At 41.9% G+C, this 16,042-nt stretch overlaps 1 long non-coding RNA gene across 2 annotated transcripts in view; it reads left to right on the forward strand.

Annotated features, from left to right (window-relative positions):
- The window catches only part of LOC127023450 (uncharacterized), a 56,542-nt gene extending 40,813 nt beyond the window's left edge, over positions 1–15,729 (forward strand). The window contains exon 3 of one of the 2 annotated variants that reach the window (XR_007767446.1): positions 15,628–15,729. This is a non-coding gene — a long non-coding RNA (uncharacterized LOC127023450). Of the gene's footprint in view, positions 1–192; positions 771–15,627 lie in introns of those variants that run through there. The other variant, XR_007767445.1, reaches the window with a different exon arrangement.
- The last annotated feature ends 313 nt before the right edge of the window (positions 15,730–16,042 follow it).

Consider the following 16,042-nt stretch of genomic DNA (forward strand, 5'->3'; position numbering starts at 1 on the left):
ATATGTGGAATTTGGGTAATCTGGGACCTTGGAGCGTAGGATTGTGAAAGCAGGTTTCCAAAACAGTGGTTTTGGAGTGAATGATTTAATGAAATATACTTTTAAAAAAAACAACCCACCAGCTATATTTTGGGGTCATTGTCCCATTCTAGTCTTCAAGCCTTTTTTTTTTTTTTTCTTCTACAACTGCAGAACTGGAAAACTTAAAAGAAAGCTGGAGTGATGAGCTCATGTGACTGTCAGCACCATGGTCCCAAGCACAGGCCTATCTTGCTTTTATGAGGCAAAGCTGGACTGAAGCAACAACAACAAAAACAAAGCACAAGAATGCTTTAATTTTCCCCGAGGCCCTGGATTGCGTAGGCTATATTAGACAGTGTTGTTACTCGTTAACTTCTACAACAGCTCTGTACTTATAGTTGAAAGCAGTTTCTAACCTACTGGAGCTGACTTATTTTTCTGGGGACAAATTTGGTTGTCCACCCAACTCCAGCTAAATCTAATTGCCCTCTAGCAGCAATGGATGAATGCGTTCTATCTCCATTGCTCAGCTGCCACCGTTTACAACTTCATATGTTGATGCAAATAAAAGATGGCAGTGGTTCATACCTAACACTCCAGGCTGTGAAACTGTATGGGATAAGGGGCAGATAAAATCCTTGTTACGGGCATTTTTCTACAAAGTTGGTAACTTCTGGCTGAAGGGCAAGGTGTTTGACTGGTGGTAGCAAAAACTGCATTTGCCCCTGCTAGTGCTCTGACTTGGGATAACAACCAGATTTATTTGTGCTTTTACCCTTATAGTTGCACTTGTTTAAAAACTGCTAGTGTGGTTTTTAATGCAGCAAGGGAAAGAGGTGTTTGTAGCAATAGTATTTCTACTGAATCTATGCAAAGTGCTGTATTCAACACAGGAATAGAAAATGAGCGTGTTAAAAGATTGAGCTCACTGTGGGGCTGTAGGCTCCACCCTTTTGCAAGAGCCAATTTAAACACTTTTACGAGGCAGAGAGTCTTTCTCCAATTTTGGTTTAAAACAGTGATCAGACGTGGAGGTGCCAGAAATCTCAGAGTATTTCTGTGCCAGCTCTGCAGCTGTTAAAGGACACAGGCTTGGGATAAGGCTCAAATAAACATCCAAGGTTTTTTTCTATTGAATGTTTAAATGAATGAAAGCTGAGCTCCTAACCTTCTGAGATTTCCAACTTACTTATTAAACTGAGGAAATGCAATAGAGCGCACGGCTCAATGTTTTTCAGTGTTTTGCCTCCCAAACTTCCCTGAATTATCATGTCTCCTTCCAAGCTCTCCTGTGTGATCCTGCCTTCCTATTACCGTCGGAGACAAACTGGAGAAAGAAACTTACTTCATAAGCAAGCCCAATATTAAACATATAAATAATGCATTCTTCAGCATTATTTATAATGCAGTAGCATCACTGTGCTATATCATATGCAATTTCACATTGCCTCTTTTTAACTGCTTTCCTGCCAGGCACATCCTTCAGTAAGTTCTAAAGCAACATCAGCTGCTTGTTTGATTTTTTTTCCCTTTCTGGTATAACTACTAGTTATGCTGAGAACTTTTAATACACAAAGCATAGACAAGATTTAAATTAAAATACCAGTGAGTATAATACTATTTATAATACAATATAAATTACAATACCAATTGAATCTGAAAGTGAAGAATTTTCTGTCTAAGAAAAATGACCAGTATGACTATAGCAGGGGGAGATAAATAACTTTTAGGCTTGCTTTATGGTGTTAATGCTGTGCTCAGAGAGTGACTTTAAGTTATTCCAGAGTGATAACAGCAGAATATACTGTTCCACTGGTCAATTGCCCCATGTAGACCAGTCTGGCGGGTTTTTTTTGTTGGGTTTTTTTTTTTTTTGAGAATGCTTTTGTGTCCTGCACACACACAAAATCTGGAATAACAATACCGAGGCTTATCTTTGTAAGATCAAATGAAAGCTGTAGTTGAATGTTCCATTTGTTTCTTAATGAGTAGTGTCAGGCTGTGCCCTATGCTTAACAAAAGCATATGTGCACATATTGTTCTGTTATGATTACAGTACAATTATATCATGTCTGTAATAGATTACTGCATCTGGCCTTTTCTTGGTTTAGGAAATCGAGAAGGAGATTAGTTGATAACTTCTGAGAATGCACCTAAATAATTAAAAAAAAAAAAAAAAAAAAAGCCTTTCTGTGTTAGCCAAATTCCCCTACAGTCAGGTTTGGGAGAACAGTTCTTCTGGGTTCTGGATGGAAAATTGTTGTTTGTTTTGTTTTGTTTTTTTTAACTGAAGAGAACACTTTCTAATTACTCTGCTGTCCATAAGCCCGTTTTTATTTTAAAACAAACAAACAAAAACCAACAACAAAAAAAGTGAAATAGGAATTTAAAAAAGTTTCATCTGGGAAATGAAGTACTTTAATTCATATGTGCCAATGTGCTATTTTACAATAATTTCATGTTTCATTATTACCTCTGTGTGCGGCACCTTATTGCTCCGTTCTGCCCTTTATTGCCAGCAGTGTGTGGCATGAGATGTAGTTTAATGCAGGAGCCTCCTCTTGGGAGGCAAATGGGGCATGTGAAGTACAACAGTGGCTTTTCAGTTTTAAATTTGCTTTTATTTAATACACCAAAACCTCAAAAGCTTGTGTAGGTAGGAGGAATCAACTTTATTTGCTGATCGGCTCACTTCACAACATACATCTGTTTTATATAATTGCTGCCTGTTACATTAGGACACATCCCATTTTCCAAGTGATGGGGTAGTAAGAGTCAAAATGATAATTAAGAGTGAATGGCTGCTCCCAGTCTGTGCTGGGCATGTGCTGGAAGAACCGAGGTTAAATGCCTGGGGTTTGGGGGACTGGCTGGTGCATGAACGGAAAAGGTGGAAAGAACTTATCTGGTATATTAGTTACTAATCTCCATCTAGACAGAGCCTGAGCTTTAATTTTCTGCTTCAGGTTCATTTGAATATCAGAAGCTGGTATTTGTTGATTACTGGTGTTTAACTTTGGCAGGAGATAATGATCTTGAGTGTATGCTGAAGCTTTGATTTGCTGCCTTCAGGTCTGTCATGGGTGAAGGTGCAGTTCTCAACACATTTGTGCCTTGGCTTCTCAGAGCAAGGGAATAGTGTTGGTATTAACTTTTAATGAAACTTTTAAAGCTTGGGCCAGTTTAACAAACATGACTGAAGAACTTTCCTAGCTATTTTTAAATTATTTTTAAATATCATAAAATCAAAGGAATGGACCTGGAAAGGATCTTCCAAGAGTCCTTTTGATCCGTAACTTGACTGAAACTGTACCTGACTGCTCAGTGTTGTCTCCATGGGTTCTTCTCTACAACAGCTGCAAGTTGCCCACTTTCTTCCACAGCTCCTCCTCGGGTTTGGCTTCCAATATGCTGATCACTTATTATTGACTGTCAAGGGGTGGTACCAATCCTCACCCAACCTCTCTTAAAAAAATCTCCCCACCTGGGATGTGTACAGGTAATTTGATGGTAGGGGACACGCTGTCTGCTGCCTCTCCTGCTGAGTAAAGCTATCATCCCGTGCTTCCCACACTGTGTGCATTCTTTTATTTCTGTGCAGTTTTTTGCTTTTTCTTTGCCCTGAATTTTGATTTTGGGCAGACCGTGTTCTGGCAGTGTTTGCTGAACAATGCCTTGATGTGTGATTAATGCCCTTAGGTGCTATGGTAATACAAATAATTAATGAAGGGCTCTTTAATTCTTCTTCATAATAAATGTTATGTGGCATGTTTGAAATACAGCTAAGATGGAGCCATGTGCACCAAAAGAGGCATATCTCCTTACAGTAACTCTGGTGTATTAAAATGCACAGTTTTATTATCAGTAACCTTCTATGCCCTGCAGGCATTTAAAATCCTACTATCCTGAGCAGGAATGAGAAAATAGGAGTTGCCAAACAGAAGCTTCCTTCATGCCAAAAGCCTGAGTTGTAATATCGTGAGGGCTTCACAGTGCCTCTCTGTTCTTCTGGTCACTGGTCTTAAGTTAACATGCTTGTTCTCCCAACTTCTTCAACAGTTAAGCATGTACTTCCTGTACGTTCATTTGCCTCTGCTGAAACCGGCATGCGGGGATTTTGTTAATTGCCCTGGCTTCGAGTTATATTTCAGCAGCCTTGTTACTGAAGCGGCAAAGCACCCGGGGTCATAACAAAACACAGAGCAAGTAAGTTAAGGTGATTTTTTTCTGTGTGCTTTCAAGCTCTTATGATAAAAGCTGATGTAGGTACAGTTCCAAGCCAGGGCTTAGAGGGAACGTTGTGGAGTGCTAAACCTAGTGAGGATACTTGATTTATTTATTTTTATGTGTAAGGCTGGGGAAGACTTTTACAGTCACAGGTTTCTTGAGTCTCCTTCCTCCTCAGCGTGTGAGCAGGTGGTGCCAAACTGTTACGGCTTGCATAGATAAGAGAGATTATTTCCCTCCCCCCAATAAATAATGTTTCAATTACAGCAGTGCTGGTATGGTGTGATCTTTCACTCTACATCTTTCACTTTGCCTTATGTTTAACATGAACATCTGGCTATTTCAGTGTGTGTTAGAGCAGGGTAACTGCTGGGGTATAATCCGTGGCAATGATTGGAATGGGGAAGAGGAAGCAAGAAAGATCACATTGCAAAAACTTATTACCTTCGTGAGGAAGGTTGGACTGGGAGCGTTAGCTGAAGGGTACCATCAGACACAGGGAGAAAAAGCAGAGTTGTCCTTCACTTGTGAGATATCTAGGGCTCTCTTTCTCCTTGAATGTCCCCCATATTTTTGTTGGTTTTGTCTGTTAACTTCTTTTTAAAAAGAAGAGAAACATTGTCTGACACATCAGACTGTTGTAGCTCTTGGCTCGTGGTGTGACCTGGAGGATCCCACAACTGCCCTGCGTCATACTGGGGAATGGGACTGGCACGCGGTTCACCTTGTTCCCGAGGAGTGCAAAGGCATCGTCCTGGGTAAGGTGCGCTGCTGAGAAGCAACAGAAGTTACAGCAGGTTGCTTCTGAGCCCTTAGGACCCTTCTTTTCCCTTGTCCTTCAACTCAGGTATACAGCATGCGTTTATTTTTCTTTAGCTCCTGGAGAAAACAAACAGCAGAGTCCAAAAAAGACGAGACTTTCTAATCTCCCTTAAAAAGGCTATGGAAATTTGAAAGGAAAGGAAGACGATAGTATCGCCTGCACCGAGACGGCAATTATGGGTCCTGGGAGGAAGTGTATAAAGCCTTATTGAGTGGAGATAGCCGAGATGGCTGCAGGGGCCTGCATGGTGTGAGGAAAAGGCTGGAGGAAACCCTTATCAGACCTGTTATCCTGTCTCTGTCATTCCCATACAGATTAATGAGCTCCAGGATGCCCTCAGCCATGTTCAGACCGGAGTCTGTTTATCCCAAAATAGAAGGTGCTGTCTTGTGCCAGAGTGTCATATTCCCAGGCCAGCAGCACCATTGTGTTTTATTACCCCATTGTATTCAGGGGTTACATCCAAACTTTTCCTCTTAGCTCCTTAATCACTGTTTTGATGGATGAGCTCCATGAGAAAAGCTGCTGCGGCTGCCGCTGCCGAGGACTCAGTATGGATCAAAATGGTTGCTCGGCACTTGCTCAGGCTTGGCTTCCTAATTGTTCTTGCACCAGCTCTAGGAAAAGCAAGGGAGGTCTTACCCTTCCCCGCACAAAAGTGGGAGGAAGGAGTGGGACGGAGAGGAGAGGAGCAGCTGCATCTGTTCTGCTCTCGCCAGCAGTGCGAGGCTGCTGTGCCCTGTCAAACTGTCTCGAAGCCCATTTGTGGGATGGCGCTGGAGTGGGTGAAAGCCAGGTTCATGTGTTTGGGAACATCCCCTGCCCTCTTGAACCCTTGCGTAGCCAGCTGTCCTTTCCACCTCGGTGCAATGCTGCTCGGAGCCTGACAGAAGCACCATGAATCTGCAGTCATTAACGCTGCAGGACGTGCGGTTCCCTCTGAAGGCTCCTGACGGCTCTGCCATTTCCCTGGTGCAATCCTGGGGAATTATCCATATCTCTGACAAGAGAATAGGTTACTAATGCACCAACACAGCTGTTTTGACACTTTTGATGAATAACATTCAATACTATTAATTGGAACAATTGCTTTTCATTTAACTAAATCACTAGAATTGCTAAACTAAATTGAAACAGAATGTAATTTTGCCTCGCTCTCCTTTAATATGGGCCTCTAAATGTCTTCTCCCTGAAGAATTAGTAACTTAATCACCTAACAGTGATAACTGTTTCATAGCCCTCAGCTGGAAGGCTTTCCTGCTAAGCAGTATTGCATGGGAGTAGAGTGTTATAACAGGGAACAAATCCCATCTCTTTCCTTTCTCCCCCTCTCTGCTGCAATATTAATCATATTAAAAATGATTCTCTTCCTCTTTCTCTGTTCCAGCAAGATCTTTATAGATCATCGTAATTTCACCCCCCTCCTTTTTGCATTGTATCAATCACTTGGTATGTCTAACAGGGTGCACAACAATTATATCTGTCCATTATGTTAAAGATGGATTTTTGCTGTCAATGACTGGGAGATGGGCTCTTGTTCATTTTCCAATGAACTTGTCATCCAGTGCACACAATGCAAACACCATAGCATAACATGGTCACCGCATTGACCAAAAAACTTAAAAGATATGACTATATGGCAAATGTTTAGCTGCTTTTATGTATTTATTTATTTTTTAAAAATCATAGCATAAGTAAAAATAGCCTGAAATGTGTTTGCATTACCTTAAGTTTACGTGGCTTTGTAACTCAGCTAAAGAGCATGTCCTCTGGCCAGGACTTTCTGCAATCTCAAGACAAAACTTGTTAGACAAAAGAGAGTGGGAATTCAGAGGGGAAGCCTTCTGATAACAGGTAGCACTTTTATGTTCTTATTTTATTGCATTAATAGATTGAGCCTCTTGTCCATGCAAGTCCATTTTACAGCTGGGAAAACGGAAATCCATAAATTAAACGCTTTACCCGAGTTATGCAGAAAATTACTGGCAAAGCTTGGTTTCCTAATGAATTGTTTTGTGCTCTTCCCTCTAAATTTGCATTTGCTGTTTTTCCCTGTCAGTGATTATGTTAAGTTTTGCAGACCAACTTCTTGAGTTTGTTCAGAGACAGGGAGACAGGAAAAGAGACAAAGCTGAATGTTATTATTACTCAAATTTACTGAGATCTTGTTAGTAATAATGTTGTTCGATTGGAATAGTTCTTAATAGGTTTGTAATTGCTTAGAAAAAGCCCAGAGCCTGGAGGTTTCTGTTTATGCATAAGGCAGGTAGATGCCAAGCTTCCTCATGTTGCTTTTTGCTCGTTTCAGAAGGCACCCTGCACTTCATTCCGACCTTGTGTTGCTGAGACGTGTCCACTAGAGCTAGACTATCCTCTCTTAACACAAGCAAACCGATGCTGACTTTTGGTTACTGCCAGCTTGGGCAGGACTGCCAGTGCGAGTCCTCTGAGCTCTTTGTCACGGAGCCGCCTTCCTGGCCAGATGGCTTGGGCCTGACACTGCATCCTCCATAGACCCATCATTTCACAACCCTTTTGGTTAGCTTACTATATACAGGACTCATTTGTTTTAAGCTTGCTGACCTGCCCAGGAAAGCTCAGGCAAATTAAGTAAAAGTCAAATAGGTATAATTTGGAGCATACTAGATCCTCATTTAGACTTTTTTGAATGGGGTGGAACAAAGTGATCTTCACTGCAGATTAATATGCCCACCTGTTTTTTGGGTTACAGTTAATTCATTCAAATCTGCTGCTGGGGTTTTGCCAGCATTTCCCTTCCACACTTCTAAACTATTAATGACAAAAGGCCTTTCCTAACAGGCAGAGCCATGCAGATTCCTGCAGGGTTCAAGGCTGTTGATGTCTGAGGATGAGATTCTCTACGTGTGTTACCACTGCAATTGAACCTATACCTACGTATGTCCCAATCACGTTTCACTGAATCTAACAGCTGATTTTAGTTAATAAGGCTGGCAAATTTGTCTCTCTTCAATGAATGATGCACGGAACTGTGGTGTTTCCGAAGTGCTTGAACACTTTCTCTCTGTCTATCTCAGAAAGTTCAGGGTTTTATAGCCAAATGGCTTGGTATAATTAGTTGTTATTAATTCTTATTTTTCCACGTACATATCTGAAAATCATCCGAATCTGAGTGTTTCAGTTTTATGTCATGTAAGTGGTTAATTTACTTCACTAGGTGTTCGTTCTGTTCCCTGTCTGAATGACTTTCTAAAAAATTAAGGCTAATATGGACTCTGTTCACAAATTGCTAGTGAATACCTATAGCTGTATTATCTGTGAATAATTAAAAAGGGTGCTTCAAAGTGGATTTGGTGTAAATATTCATTGACATTAAAGAATGAATGCTAGATTAAGTAACTTAACTGAGAAAAATGTGGAGAAACAGCTACAATATCAGGTGCTTATGTTAATCAGACTGCTGGAACTTCTGTTGCTAATGTTGTTTTCGTCTTAGTGGAGTTGGATGAATAGATCATCATTGCTGTGGAGTAGAGACTGTTATACTGCTTTACTGTCTGCGGGACAGAACTGCACGTTAGTTATGCAACTGGGCATCCAGTTCATCTAAAATAGTATTTCTGTCCTGTTTTTAACACTCTTTGTTTCTTATGCCGCACTGTTGTAGTCTCCTTATACATGTGCTGAGCTTTCCTGCCGTGCTATACAATATAATGTAGTCCTAAGCATTATTTTAGAGAGGGAATCATAGCTAGAGATGGCGTAAGGAGAAAGCTCACTGAAGCCTGAAATTCTTCTGCATATGGCAGTGATTTACAGAGATTCATTGACTCACAGTCTGGCCACTCACAAGGTATTTCTAAACATAACTTAGTTTAGACCAGTATCTGGGAGGGGAAAGGGAAGTGTGATAAAGCAAATGATGGAAACTTGCAGCTAGAAGTGTTTTGGCAGCTGAGGCCTGGAGTGGTGCTGCTTGAAAGATGAGCACTCTGTGAATTGAGGGCATCTCAGGAGAAGTAAATCTGCCTTCTCCAACACAGACTGAGCACTGGCCCAAAGACCCTGGGTAAATAAGAATCAAACTTCACTACAGGACATTTATGTGGTCATGATTTATTGGTGCTCTCAAAGCCTTTGAACCTTTGCAGCCCTTTGGGGGAAATGGTGTGTTACAGGGGCTTAAATAAATAAATAAAAAATAAGAAGAAATACATGCCTATAGCTACAGGAAAAACCTCTTGTGCCATTTGTTCCAAAAGCCTTGACACGTTCAGGGCTTTTTCCTGAATTTGATTTTTTTTTTTTTTTTATAGGATTTTGGTCAGTCAGCCAGTGCTGTAGGAAATAAAACAACTCTTTGACAGATTCTTGTTTCTCAGTCCCTTTCCCAGCAACTTCCCCCTCTGGTAAAGCGAACTGAGCTGCAGGATTCTGATGGAAAAATCAAACAAACCTGCCGAGCGTGGCTGAGAAGTAATAGAAAACTACTTGGATCTCAAGGCCCTGCCAGTATAAGTTTAACACAGTGTTGTTCCTTCACCAGATGTCAAATATCCTTTTCCATTTTCTGCGATGTATCGTGTCCTTGGTTCATCCTCCTGTGAACAGCCTTTGGTGCTGACTGCTTGGGATGTAGCAGGTACCTCTTTGTGGAGGCTTTCTAACCCTCTGTACAACCTACTTTGCTGTCCTGCATGCATTTCTCTCAGGTATCTTATAATACAAATGACACAAACATAGCCCATGCTCAAACTTTACGATTTCTCAGTTCTGGTGAAGGAAAACAGTAACAAAAGGCAAAAATTATCATAGTCTCTTCTATGGAAACCTTGGCTTTACTGTAGTGAATTAGGATTTGACATGAGTTTGTTTTATTGGAAGGCAGTTTGCATCTCCTTTGTAACATATTGCAGCCAGTTGTACTACACAAACTGTGAGGTACCCCTGTAGCTAGGGTTTTCCATGTGGAAAGCTACAATGCAGGGAAGATAAAAGGTAAGTTACATGTGCCACCAGCACATTATTTGTGTCGTGGCTTGTTGATGAGTGGAATGGGGAACACGCACATTCTGGTGTGTGTGACAAGTATCTGGTTCGAAATGTTTACTTGTGGATCATCATTAAGAAAAACTAACTTCCACTTGAAGTGTTGAGATTCTCGATGGTGGTTTTTGGTAATGATTTCTGTATCATATAATATTGAGAAGAAGTATCATTTTCCCTCATTCTATCCCTCTCCCTCTTTACACTGATAAAGCATGGGAGAGTAAGATTTGAATTTGGTGGAAAGAAATTCAATGGAAAACAAACAAACGGACCCCTTGGAAATAGTTACCTGTTGCTTGGCTGTCTTCCTTTGACCCATCAGAAAGAATTTAAACTGTACCAGAATAAGTCTGTAATTTCAGGAAACCACGTGGGTATAAAGCTGGTATAAGGACGACTGCATGAGTGGGTCTGTTTCTGTTGGGAAGCTGTGAGCAAGGTCAGCTGTTCTGCATAAGAAGTTGCCCATTGCAACTCCATCTCTCCTCTGGTACTGTTAGTCTGAGGACTCTGAAAGCCTGAGCATACCTGAGAATAGTTTTCTTCCTGAAGTCTAGAGGAAATTAAGGATGAGCCAAGGCTCATAATATTTTATAATAGTAACTATAATTTAATTCTTAGAGGTTGTTTCCAACATCTGCAGTCCAGAAGCAGAGTGCAAGAGGGATTGACAGGTGTGATAAGTCATTCTGATCATCCTGTAACTCCAGAACATACTTCATCTTTCACAGGTACATCCTGTAGGACAATATATACAGGAGATGGGGCTGTGATGGAAATGTGTTGCTGCCACTTTGTAATATGCCAGCATAGCTGTTTCCAGGCTTACATTTGTCAGACTTTGTGGGCAAGCAGTAACTATGGAAGATGGGTGGTTAAGGCATGGAAATGTTCATCTTAGCTCTTAGTCCCTCCACTGCTTGGCCTCCGTTTCATTGCTAGCTTCCTGGTGGTTATTTCCAACCTTAATCCCTGTTAACCTTGGGAGACTCCTTTGTTTACCATGCCCTCAACATTGCAGAGAATTCTGCTTGCTTGTGCTCATTCAGGGTGGAGCAAAGGCACTTTGCATAGAATGAGGAGCTTTTATTATTCTGAATATAATTTTAGGTATATTTTTAAACATAGTTTTGAGAACAGTTTAAGTTTGCAAACTTCTAAGAAAAATGGTAGAACAGTTGAGGTTATGGGAGGTAACAGGGAGACACTCCTCATGTAAGTGGCTCAGCATGGCTCCCATATCCACTCTGTTCTATGCTTCTGCCAAGTGTCTTCCTCGCTGTGGTTTCTCAGCCCTTGCTATGTTCTGCCTTCTCTGATTCTTTCAAAAAGTTGATAGTGGATGTGAGTGGGGTTGGCTGCCTCTCAAGGGATGCGGAGGTGGCTGTGTGCATTATGGGTGGGATGTCGTTGACTTGGAGGAGTATATGTGGCGGTGAGGCTGGCTAGGCATGGCTGTACGCTCTGCTATTAGTCTTTAATTTCTGAACCTGAGAGACCCTCCCCAGTGCGCTGTTCTGTAGCACATCCCCCTGTCCTCGGAACAAGAGTGTGTGCCAGCAGCTAATGAGAAACGCTGGAAGCTGGGTCCCAAGAGGTGATTAAACCCCACGAGCCAATTAAAAGGAGTGTAATTACACAGCAGGGACAAGTTGTTAAACAAGCTAGAGGTTATTGTCCTTCAAGTCAACGTACTGGAACAGCCAAGAAAAGCCTACCAGGGAATTACTGGCAGGGCAGTTTTGCTTGGCCTAAGGCTTCTTTTGGGGAAGCTCAGGAGCTGGGTGAGGAGGAGTTGGGCTAATGTGGCATTTTGCCTTTTGTCTGTGTTTCTAGGTGATAAGTGCTTAGAGCAGAGAGATCTGGAAATCAACTGCCACGTCAGTAAGCTGTGCTGCCGCTAGGCTGGTGTATGGAAAGTGTAAGCTGAAGTGCTTCCCTAGGCATTCATCCCCTGCGTCGGGAGAGGGGTGCGGGCAGATCACCCGATCCTGGAAACCCAGTGTGTGGTTGGCACAAGCCAGGATGTGTCTGAGGGTATTGTGTTGTGCTCAGCCAAGCTCTGAGAGAAACTTCATGCATAAAGCAGACACAGGGATAATTTACGATGACTGAATTCTGTGCTTTTATCTGCTCATGGGTGTCTGCAGACTTGCAACATGATGATATCACTGTTGTTGTTGAAAAGCCTTGATTTAACTTTTTTGGCTTGGCTTGAGCACAGGGAATAAGGAGTTCAGTATTAGCAGTATTGGTTACTGGTGTTGGAAGAAATGAGTCACATCCCACTGTTTCTGTTCTGTGTGTATCTCATCACAGGTGTGTGTAAACCCAAATCTATCTCATCCTACTTGTAGTGGTCTTTATTTGATATGGATCCTGGGAAGCTTCAGCTATACCTTCAGCTACTGGAGGAATTAGCTGAAAACGTTAATTGACTGTCAGTCCCGTGTGTCCTGACCACTAGGTGACATCACATGCTCAGCGTATTTTGTGAGCACTTCCAGCGGGAACGTTTCACACTGGACCTGCAAACTTGGTTTTGCTCGTGCAATGTCCAAGTCCATTTTTCAGCCATGTTTGTACTTGAACTCCATGCGATAATAAAAGAACTGAAGAATGTGGATTTCAGCACACAGCAAATGAATTTTCTGAAAATGAGAAGGTTTGCTCTGGTAGAAATTGAAATAGTTCTGTTCTGTTATCAGTCAAACTGCTCATTTGGTGGAAACCCTCAGAAATGCTGCATGGATTTGGCTCTGTTCTGTTCTCAGATGCTTCTCTGTGTAAGCTGTGACCACTAAAATCCTCTTTTTGTCAAGATGGCTGTAAGCAATAGCATTTAAAATGCCCATTGGAGGGAAAGGGTGAGGCCAAGCCTTACAGCTCCTCTTACGAAGTCAGAGTAGCTATAGGATTTTGAAATTCATTTTTTACCATGCCACAGGGCATGTTTGTTTGCCTGTGTATTCAGGCTTCAGCCTGTAGTTAGGAAAATGAATGCAAACTTACCTTTAAAGCAGATGTCTCCAGAGGGCAGAAGGGTCACTCAGCTGTGAAAAGTGACAACTCGGGGGCCAAATTCAGCCTGGGGAAAGCACATGTAACCCTACTAACATCCAGGGATAGACTGGGTCCACTGTATCTCCCCCCCGCCCCCCCCCCCCCCCCCCCCAGCATCCTGGCTGAAAAAATAGCTCCCCTGTTGGAAAATCCCCATGGATCAGCTTCTCAGTCAAGGTCAAATCCCCATCTTTTGTACTTTTCTTGGCCATTATTTCAGGTGATAGATGCGCTATTGACTGGCAGCAATGACAGAGCTTGGAATGATGGGGGAACTGAGGCATATTCAACACACTGGCACACAGCTAACTCATGCTAATGTCCAATAATCCTATCCTGCTGCTACACTCTAATGGCTGTGGGCTTGATAGAGCCCCCTCATTGAACTGGTGTATTTCTTATGGGCCTGCCCGCCCATCCTTCATGAATTTTTATTAAACAAAACTGTAAGCGGATTGATTTTGTACTCCTTTATTGCATTTTTATTTAATTCCTTTCAATGGTGGAGGCTCCATCATGTTATCTCGACGTAAATCATGTTGGGGCAGCATGCCAAAAAAATAAAAAGACTACAGGATCATACTTGCATCCAGCGTAAATTTTACTCCTATAACCTTTATTAGCGTAGATTCATTGATTTTTTTTCTCAACTCCCCCCTTCCCCTCCCCATCCCTCCTTTTGGTTAGACTTAGGTCAGAACCTGACAGCTCTCCTTTTAAATAGAGGAGCACAGAATCTTATTTTTCCTGTTTAATAATAAAAAAATAAAAGTAGTTTAGGTTGATTAAACAAGAATTTTTTTTTTCTGTAATGCACAGCCGAGAAAATACTCATAATGCCAATAGCATCATGGGCAGTCATAACTGCGTTGGTGGTGGGATTGCAGTAGGAGCAGCGTTCTCGAGAGCAGCGAGCAGAGGTTTGCTCTCATGCCATCTCTTGGTGTCTGTGTGGGGTTGTGGTTTTCCTTCCCTTCTCACAGGAAATCTGCATTAGTACTGAGCAGCACTTTCTGTCCTGAATCCCTTCGTGTTGCTTCTCGCCATCTTTGTGGGGTCTTGGTTAATGACTGAAGTTGTCAGCAATAACAATTAATCATCTTTTAAGGTACCTGAACAGGGACCTCCTGTCTTCTGAACTGACCCTCGTGCCTTCCCACTCAAGTCCATTAAAAAATGAGTTTGAACACTATTCATAAATGTGCCATGTGTATGTGGCTTTCCATCAAATACAGTTGGTAGATAAACAAGGCACCAGTAGGTGGCATGCGAGAATACATAGCATAGTTCCAGTTGTACTTTGGGTGGACTATAAATTGCTAACTTTAATTTTTAAAACAGACAATGTCTCCCATAATGCCTTTTTGATTCCCTTGGCACTCCAGTGCACTGCAGGGTGGGGCTTCACCAACCATTGACTTCATTGTGTAGTTTGACTATGGATAACAAAGCACAGGGTTTAAACCTGGTCCTGAAGTAGCTTGTGCTGCAATGTGACATCTCTTGCTGCCCCTCGTTTCTGGTTGGTTGTCATCATGCATGTTCCTAATCTAGAAGCAATACTAGGCGGGATTCATATTGCTTCTTTAAGCTATAGGTACTTGACACAGTTGCACAACATGAAACATGGTAAAAACAAGAGTAAAAGGCAGTTAAAATATTTTTCTCCTGACTGATGTATGTCCTGACCCTGCCCAGGATATGCTCTTGATATGCTAAAAGCAAAGTCTTGTTCTCTTTCAAATTGCCATTGCTGTCGATGGAAACGTGGGAGTTAGTATTGTCTTGCAGAACTGGAGGTCTTGATTTCCACAGTGGCTGCTTTGTGTGGCAAAAGGCCAGTTTCTCTCCTGAACCATGGAGCTCTAATACGACTCCTGAATTTCTGGGTTTGCATAGAGAGCAAGATTATGCTCTGTTCTGGCAAATGCTGCTCTGCAAGGCTGTTACAGCAGAGCTGCAGCAATCCCTAGTGAGGAATCCTGGACTGAGCAAGCAGGTGCCAATATACTGTGGGGAGAGGGAAGGATGCTGATGTGACAACTGAGATGGTCCCTCGCCTGCGCACATCATACGAGACAGGACGAGCGCTTCCTTGCTCAGCCCTGTTCTCCCCTGCTGTGACAGCAGCCCCGCTGACCCTGGCAATAAGCAGCAAGGGTAAGGGATGCTCTTCAGTGCTTGTGTTTTTCTGTTCACCCACTTAGTATGACGGTTGGCCAAAGTGGACTTGAATGCCTAAGTGTCAAACCTCTGGGTGAGCTAAGCCAATGAGGAATTTTTAATTAAAGATGAACCATGGCAGAGTTATGACAAAATGGAGATAACTGTGGTTTTAACTGTTTGCAGATAATATCAGAAACATAATTTCTGTGCTTTTATGGAACTGGTTTTCTCCCTCTTCCCCGAGAAACTATTTTTTTGTTTAAAAATTCATAGTGAGTTTTGTTTTTAAATTACTGTAGGAATGCAATGACAGTGAAGGTAAGACAGTGAAGAAGTGCTGCTGTTGGCTTAGAGCAAGAAGCATTTTGACATGCATTTTTGGTGGATTACTTCTGATGATCTCCCAGAGGAAAAGCAATCGAAATGGAAGCAGAAGGTCCTTGGCTTACCTGAGTTGACATTGCTTGGCTGTTTTGAGTTAAGGTTCACTAACCTAGAGATGGACTTCTGGTCCAAACTATATTGTAGCAAAGAGGGTTTGTCTGTGAAAACAAGACTTGATCAGCAGAGAAGCATTTTATTGCTTAATTTCTTCCCACTTAGATTAAACTAAAAAATAAAATATTTGAAAACTAGTGATTTGTATGTCTCATTTCTTCACTAGTACTTATTAGTTTATTTTATCACTGTGCTAGTAATTGCTAGTCGTGGTTC

Source organism: Gymnogyps californianus, chromosome 17, assembly GCF_018139145.2.
Source record: "Gymnogyps californianus isolate 813 chromosome 17, ASM1813914v2, whole genome shotgun sequence".
Lineage (NCBI taxonomy): Eukaryota > Metazoa > Chordata > Aves > Accipitriformes > Cathartidae > Gymnogyps > Gymnogyps californianus.